The sequence below is a fragment of the Thunnus albacares genome, chromosome 12, assembly GCF_914725855.1.
Source record: "Thunnus albacares chromosome 12, fThuAlb1.1, whole genome shotgun sequence".
NCBI classification, from domain to species: domain Eukaryota; kingdom Metazoa; phylum Chordata; class Actinopteri; order Scombriformes; family Scombridae; genus Thunnus; species Thunnus albacares.
This window is the reverse complement of record NC_058117.1, coordinates 4,697,500-4,706,014: the sequence shown is the minus strand read 5'-3', so window position 1 is coordinate 4,706,014 and position 8,515 is coordinate 4,697,500. Positions and strand designations below refer to the sequence as shown.

The following is an 8,515-nucleotide window of genomic DNA, read 5'->3' as shown; positions in this document are numbered from 1 at the left end:
AGACAAACATCAGCATAAGAACTATTTAAAAAATGACAAAATCCATCTTTGGGAAGAATTTATTTGTAAAGGTTGAATCTGTTCATCTCTACATGTGATTTTACAACAGGCTGCTGCACCAAGAGCAAAATTATAAATAACTTTTGCATGGAACTTTTAATGGTTCAAACATTAAACCAAATGCAGAGACAGGATTTTATGGCAAAAATGATGAAAAGATAGTAAGTTATCAGTCAGCTCTCACAATAACATAAAAGAGCTTTTTTTAAGTGAGAGCTTTTCATTGAGATATAAATTCATTTGATTCATAGGTTTAGGTGGTTTAAACAACCAGCTTCAGTTCATACTCAATGAACCTAAAGTTACATCTGTATACTGCAAAAGCCAGTTACAAATAGGCCACAGTCTAAATGAATGAAACTAAATGAATGAGTTTATCAGCCATAATAACCCTCTTTCATATTAGTTAATTTCCCTTAAAATAGCTAACTGTCCCTGTTGACTCCAGTTTTTAATACCTAAGCTGTCTGTATGTATATTATTATCCCTGTGAGGATCTTTTTGGTATCACATTTTCACATTCATAACTCGTGTTATTTGTGACCCTCGATTCAGTATTGCATGTAATATACTGTGCAGTTTATGACTGCACAGTAAAATAGAAAATGAAAGAATCGCCTGTTGGATTACTGCTGGCCCAGAACAGAAAACATATTGTTTCGTGCACGCTCACTCTGAGAACATGATATTGTCATTTTTATGACTTTTCTCTCTGTCTCTCTCTACAATAAACAAAAGAAATATGAACTTCATTTCAGGAGAATCTCAGCTTCAATTTCCCCCGAAGAGATTGTGGTGTGAAGGAACGAGGATATGAATATTTCCTGCTGGAGTGGGTTGTTAAACTGACTGTGAAATGGATTTCTGAACAAGGCTGCATCCAGGCAGTGTCCAGTGGATTCTATGTGAAAAGCAGGAGTGGGCAGCGCATCTAAAAGCCACCTACGATCGTAACACCAACCCCAGAGTCAAGGGTCCTCAACTCTGCTGCAATCTAGTTGTCAATCCAACACTGGCTCATGCCAAGTGTGTAACATCTCACTCTAGCACTAGTTCTTCCACTCATTTGTTTTTTTTTCTCCCTCTTAATTGCTGCAATGGCTACAGTGTTCTATATTTAAACAAATGTGTTATCTCATTATCTTGACCTCTTTGTTATCTGCTTCATCATCTACATTGAATCCTGTGTTCTGTAAAGATGCTTAGATTTTGCTGTAATGCTGTGGCGTGACCACTTCACAAAAGCAGAATTCTTCACCGGATCGAGTCAGCCATGCTGAAGAAAAAGCGAAGCATCGACCGCTGGCGTTAGTGAATTACCCACGGGGGCCCTGCTTTGCACTGCATGGGGCCATGTGAGCCCAGTGGTAGGAAACAGCAGAGGATAACAGAGAGGAAATTACTGCTAGGCATGAAAAAGTGGAGAAATGAGACATAGAAAGAGGCAGAGATCAATAAAGTAATCTTTGGTCATAGGCAGAGTGCGGGCCCAGTGCTCAGGATTACTCAGTATGGGGCCATTACATGGAGAGGCCAGCGAAGCAATTATGAATCTTTGGAGGAATTGACAATAAGATCCCCATGGGCAGAAATGATAGCTGCTAAAAAGATGGAAAAGGGAGACAGTGTGTGTAAGTGTGTGTTAGTGTGTGAGCATGATGGAGGGAGCCAGTGAAGGAATATCAAATAATCATTACCTTGCCCTCCCATCTCTTCGCCCAGTGCAATAAACCCCCTCTCCTTCAGCTTCCCACTGCTTCATTCATGCTGTCTCCTCACATGAAGTAACATGGAAAAGACAAAGAAAGCTTTCCACCTAGTGTTCACACTGAGAATAGAATCACTTCATCTGCTGTACATACAACAGTCTTTTTCCATCTTTGCTACAGTACACTCCACCGCAGTTCATAAATACATTCAGAACCACTGGCTTGAGTCATAATAGCAAGATTTACCAGTGCAATCTCATAATTCATGTCATCTAATTTGAAATCTGCTGAAAAGTCCAGCCAATGCAGTCTTAACACACACCTCGCTGAACTACTTAGAGAAATAGTGCTACTGGGACTCACAGTCCAAATGAAGTTAAATTGCTGCTGCATACAGATTTGCTCTCTAAATTTATGGAGCACAAAAAATTACATTAGCATAAATAAATAGATTTTGGTAATGAAAAAGGACATAATTAAATGAATGTCTTGGATTTCTTTTCTACATTTCCATAAATAATCTTTTATTTAGGCTATTTCTGTATTTCTATATTTATTTATTTATTCATTTATTTATCTATTTCTACATTTATTCATTTATTTATTTCTGTATTTCTGTGTCCATATGTTAATGAGGTGGCAGGTCCTAACCTCAGTCTAAAGCCAGATTGGTTACAGAGCAGTGATTGTTTTGGCTCCGCTACTGCTGCCTTAACACTTAAGTACAGATAATGTAAAATATGAAGGAAAAAACACCACATCAGAATTGCATAGAATACATTTTTATATTACAAAAGGAGCATGTGGAGGATTACACTAATATCCATCAGCCACAGCCCAATCTCTGGATGCTTCCGTCTGAAACAACTGAAAAAGCTGAAGCTCCCATGAACACAACAACAGAGGTGCCATCACGCTGTCTCTCCTGGCTGGGCAGACTGAGAGGATGATATTTATTAGTGCAACGGTTGGTGGATGTCCTGCAGCTTCTGCTTCAGTCGTACATCGAGCTTCACTCTCTTCAGTTGTGCCATGTTGCTACTGTGGTCTTAATCACTCACTGTGATGCAGCTCTGCCCCTCGCTGCAGGCTGTGGGACTGTTGATTGACAGAAATTGTAACACAAGATGTTTCAAAGTTTAAATATTACTTATTTCATGTAGACAGGAAAGTAACTGTTCATGAGTAAATATATTCTACAATATCTTTCATTGAGCTGTGGAGTGGGTCTTAAGTATTGCTCAGTTATATCATTGCTTATAAACAGTAAGTGTCAAATCACAGTCAAATATTTAAGAGCCTCATATTTTTAGGAAGCTATAGTAATCTGGTGGATTGTATAACATTGTTGGATTTGAACTGAGAGTAAACTGCTGGACATATGAAATGTTATGTTACTGTGAGACATAAAGGCAGACGTGTGAGTTACTAACAAGCAGTCACTAACTAGCAGACTGATAGCTGATTGCTAAGTAAAGCAAGAGAGGTTAGCTAATGCTAAATTTTAGCCAGTTAACTTGAGTGTGTTATGGGTTCAGAATGAAGTTCTGGGTCCAAACTGGTACAACATACTTATTTGCAGAGGTTACCTGTGCAAAACATATTTAAAACAGAAATTATTCATATCATTGTGACGTTAACTCAGTTTGCATCAGCTCTCTTATCTCTGAACTGTGTACTTCACTGTAATAGCTTCAGCTTTCAGCCTTCCTTTAAACTTCTCAATGGATTCTCTTACTGTAAACATCCTGTACACAATGCTACAAACATCTATATGTGTTAGCTGCACCTGAACATTTTCTACACAACAGAAACAATATGGAGCATACACAATCATAAATATTTTCTCATCTGCATGAGTAACACTCTCTTATGTTCCACAGATGTCTCTTGCTCAGTTAAACTAATTGAAAACATCATAGTACACCTTTAACTCTATTTACTGAATGATTTTGGTAGTCTAACTAGCCCTGTTACCCTTTAAATCTGCTGGCTGGGAAATATAATAATAAATCAAGCTTTCCAGCCTACAAGCTCACAGGTTTAACCTGGCTGGCTAACTGTATTCTAGCAATATCTTACACACCTTGAACACATATAATATTATCTTCATGACACAGTAAAATGCTGTCAACATGCTGTTTTTTTTTTGTTTCATGACAGCACCCCCATTTGTGTTAGACATTTCTGTCTGTTGGAATGGCATTGTTTCTCTGCCTCATTTCATTTTAAACTGCATTTGCATAAAGCAGTAACATCACTGCTCACCATGTCCTTCACCTGAGTTTGCTTCCAAACAAACACCCAACAGGGGAAAGTGCTGCTAATGTCAGTTTGCAGACTACATAGCTAATTAGCAAGTCAGCTATAGAAACTGCACAGCTTAAAAATACTCTTGTTAAGGCTGGCTGATATGTAGATTTAACTAGATTCATTCAAATTTTTGTTTTTGCACGATGTGAAATATTCTGACACATCGAGTAATTATAATATGCACAAAAAGGTTGACTTTAGTCAAATCGTAAAGTAGATGATAGCTGCTACATTAGCTGTCTTCAGTCATGACAGTCTTGTAAACTGTGAAGTGAATAGTTTGACTACATGCACACCTGCCACAGTTTATAGGACTCTCCAGGTGGCTAGCTGCTCTGACTATCTTGTAGTGAATTTAACGTTAGCATCTACGAAAGGAACATATTGAAAAGGACTCTGCATACTGGTATGTGCTCTCGGTATGTGTTTTTTTTCACAAGATATCATCTCTGGGTACGAGAGCCAAAGAGCTGGCAGTTGACTGAACTGTTTCCAGATTCTGCTTTGTTCAGTCTGTCTCTACCCGCTGGGTAGCTAGCTAGCAGCCTGCAGCTGTCCGGCTAATTTTTCATCAAGAAACAAACAGAGCAGATCAATTAGTAAACAGACCTTTCTGCTGAAACTGATTATTAAACTGTATGTGCTCTACTCAGTTGAAGCATCAGGTGCTGACAGTCAATAGCTGTGAAGGATAACTTGTATTTTATGCATAAAGCCTTATGCCTTAAAGGTGGTGCAGGTCTTTTATTAGTCTTGCTCAGCTGTCTTGCACATGATGTCCTGAAAAAATACGATGTTTCAGTGCTGCATTTTGCAGGGAAAAAATCAATTGCAATTGTGAATTGACCCCAGAACTCTTGGTCCTGGCCAAACTCTTGTGGACTTTGGGGCCTGCGACTCATTCAACATTTTAGAGTCATTGAGGGAGACCAAGAGGTTTGGTGGGTGGGTGGAACTGTGGCCAAAGTGGCTGAGTTGTAAAATGAGGCTATACTCCTAGCATCTGAGGTATTCTGCTACTGGTATGACTGGGTCAGTTTTGCCACCATCTGGTAGGAACTTAAACATTTAATTAGGCTCCTATTAGCATACAACTGCACACACACCTGTTCTCATACAAACACAGTATACTAAGCTCAGTGATCCAATCTCTGTATTTTTTGGTTTTAACCTCTTCAGTGAATCTTGTGACTGAGAGCCAGAAGCTACACATTGGATATACAGTAAAATACACAACAGACACACAGAGATAAGGACTATACATTGGAGACAATGTGTGCCAGCTTATCAACAAATAAGTGATAAATCAGCAGGACACCCATTTTTGAAAAGGTGAGTGAGTGAAACCCAGATTATCCTACAGTTATCCTGTTATCCTTTTGTGAGTATGTTTTGAAATTGGTCTAATACTGAAGATTAAGAGGAACAGATGTTTGCCTGTTTTCCCCCAGTTTAGAATGGCACTGCAGATCATGGAGAGTGTAGACAGCCATGTCTGGAATCCAGTGAACTCTGGAGTTCCAAAGGGATCTGTGCTGGGCCCTGTACACTTTGTTATCTATATGAATGATTTACGAAGTGTAATACAGTCTGATTCATATCTTTTTGTGGACAACACAAAAATAATTCGAATAAATACTAACGACACTGACACAGCTCATCTTCAAGAAGATCTCCATAGCATGGGTAACTGGTGTGATCGGTGGTTACTGAAGTTCAATCCAGAAAAACGTAAATACTATTATTAGTATGTGCTACCTCCATCACAAATGTTGTCAGCTGATTTTTTCACCTGCTATGATGAGCTTCACTGGTAGTGTGTAATGTGGGAGCTCCACACTCTCAGTTCTGCTCACCACTGTGCAGCACCTGACCAACCACAAGTGTAGTGTTATTGTATGTAATTACGATGTCTGCTGGGAAGTTTGGCAAGAAGCTGACAATGTTCCTTGAGAAACTTCATTCAATGCGTTCAGTGAAAAATCAGTAGGACACTCATCATTCAGAATAGTGGAACACATGAGTGTTTTGAAGACTTTAACTAGATTTTTTTGTCAACTTGAAACTGACAAATTCATCTAATTCTTCAGAGTTTCAGACAAAAGATCAGTTGATTACATTCCATTGACTGAGATTTAACAGTGTAGTCCTGAGCCCTCATATGCACCGAGCCAACCTCAATACCATTTCTCATTAGAGTCAACTTCTCCTTTCTCTGTCTGTGTTGCTGTCCTGTCTTTTAAGGTTGCTCTCTCAACCTTACCCTCTCTTATCGTCTCTTTGCTCCTTTGCTTTTGTGTTTCTTCCCCAGTTTTTTTTTTATTATCTCACGTTGTGGTTATTAAAATATTGCTCTCTCTCTCTCTCTCTCTCTCTCTCTCTCTCTCTCTCTCTCTCTCTCTCTCTGTCTGTCCTTTTCCCAGCACATGCTATCAACCTTACTTTCTCTCACTTTCCATATCTAGCTTTCAGTCTCCCTCAAACACACCATCATTCTCTTTTTGAGACTGCATTATCAGCCTTTACTTTTTTGTGTTTTTGCTTTCTTTCCCCATCACACGTTTTCATTCTCCCTGCCGTGCTCTTTTTTTATTCTTCTTGCCCTCTTGCAATCTCATTTTCATGTTTTCTTTTTCCAGTTCTTTCTATCCCCCTTTTATTGTCAGTTTCTCTTGATCTAATAATTCATCCTGTCCCTCGTTTGTTCCTTTCTCTCCTTCCATCATAATTATAGATGAGCTCCATTGTTTGATTCCTAATTACTACCTTACTTCAGAAATGTGTGTTTGTGTACACGTGTGCATGGGTGACCATCATGACCATTCAGGGCCATTTCTTGATATTTTGGTTCACTTGGCCAGACACCCACTACTGCCTCAGAGGGAGTTAGTCTTTTGATTGACCACGTTATGATCCAAAATTTCTTTTAAACTGATAATTGATTATAATATCATACATTATACAACTTAGGGTGCACAAGAAGCCTCCAATAGGCTTCAATTAAAATTAAATAAATGTAGCATTTTAGATTAGTCATTTAACAACTGAATAAACTACATTAAATGAAGATATAACCTGTTGGTTTCCTATATACATTACCATTTAAAAGTTTTAGACCACCCCCATTTTTCCTGTTTAATGTCTCAATGTACTCTAAAATTAAAGTATTGAATAAATAATTGTAGATTAAAAAAAAAATCATGGATTCTTTCAGTTTTAAACAAATGTAATCAACATTTTTAACTCATAAAAATAGTCACCTTTTGCTGATAGAACAGTTGAAGAATGGAAATCAAATATTGTCTGCAAAGTTCTTCCAAACATTGCTACAGAAATTCCCACAAATGTGTTGCACTTGCAGGTTGCTTTGCTTTCACCGTTCTGTCCAGTTCATCCCAAAACAACTCCATGACTGTGGTGGTTCCATGATTTGAAGCCCACTGTCTTGTACTTTTCTTCTAGGAAAGTCCTCTTGCTGTATGATGAACCCCTGACCAGCTAGGTGTAGACCAGAGGGTACTGCATGGCTTTTCAGGATGCCGTGGTAGCCCTTTTGGTCCAGGGTGCCAGTCACTCTGTGCAAGTCACCAACTCTGAATCCAGCGAAGAAGCCCCAGACCATCACACTTCGTCCTCCACGCTTTTATAAAGAGGGTTTGTAAGTGATCAACAAAAGTTGGGACACCTGTAGGAACTGTTTGCATCAACTTTCAAGCCTTCATTTACTGCCATTGTCATTGAAATTACACATACCTTTGCAAGATGTGAAGACACCACAAATCTATAGCCAAAGGTAGATGGAGTCTCTTTTTTAACAGTAAACTAGTAATGGTAATAAAAATAAATAATTTAAAAAATAGTTTGTTGAAGCCGTTGATTTGATGGTATCAGTCTGAAGCTACTTCATAATTCTGCATCTGTAAAACTGTTTCTCACATCGTTAATTGTCACATCATATCATAATTGATGTGTTACAGCAGTAATTGCACTGTAATGCATTTCAGCAATAAAACATGAAGCTCCACCTTTGCTAAAAAAAGTTGGATTATTTTGTAGCAGCATGGTGTCATGTGACTGTGATGTATTCACAGCTCTTGCACAGCCTGCAGACGTACGATGAAGTGGAGGAGAAGCTTTTCATACAGTATAAAAAAGCCATTGAAAGAATCACCCACATTCATTTATAGATAAATGCAGGTTGTTTTACAGAATTTCCTGCTTTAACCACATTAAAAATACATTTTGATGTTAATTTAAATGCTATTGCTATCTACTGGTTGGTGATTATTTAATTAACATTGTTCATTTTCTTTCTAAGCAATGTGTCATAATTACTGCACATTTGTTTTCTCTTCATCAAATTACCAGCTGAGTGACTTTCTCTAGACGTCTATTGTCATTGCAACATCTAAGACACATTTTCTAACAAAGCA

The 8,515-nt window shown here is 38.3% G+C and overlaps 1 long non-coding RNA gene across 1 annotated transcript; it reads left to right on the top strand.

Annotated features, from left to right (window-relative positions):
* Window positions 1-4,084: 4,084 nt before the first annotated feature.
* On the top strand, window positions 4,085-7,896 carry LOC122994299. The gene is made up of 3 exons (XR_006406562.1): window positions 4,085-4,488; window positions 5,262-5,414; window positions 7,545-7,896. It is a non-coding gene; the product is annotated as an uncharacterized LOC122994299 (long non-coding RNA).
* The last annotated feature ends 619 nt before the right edge of the window (window positions 7,897-8,515 follow it).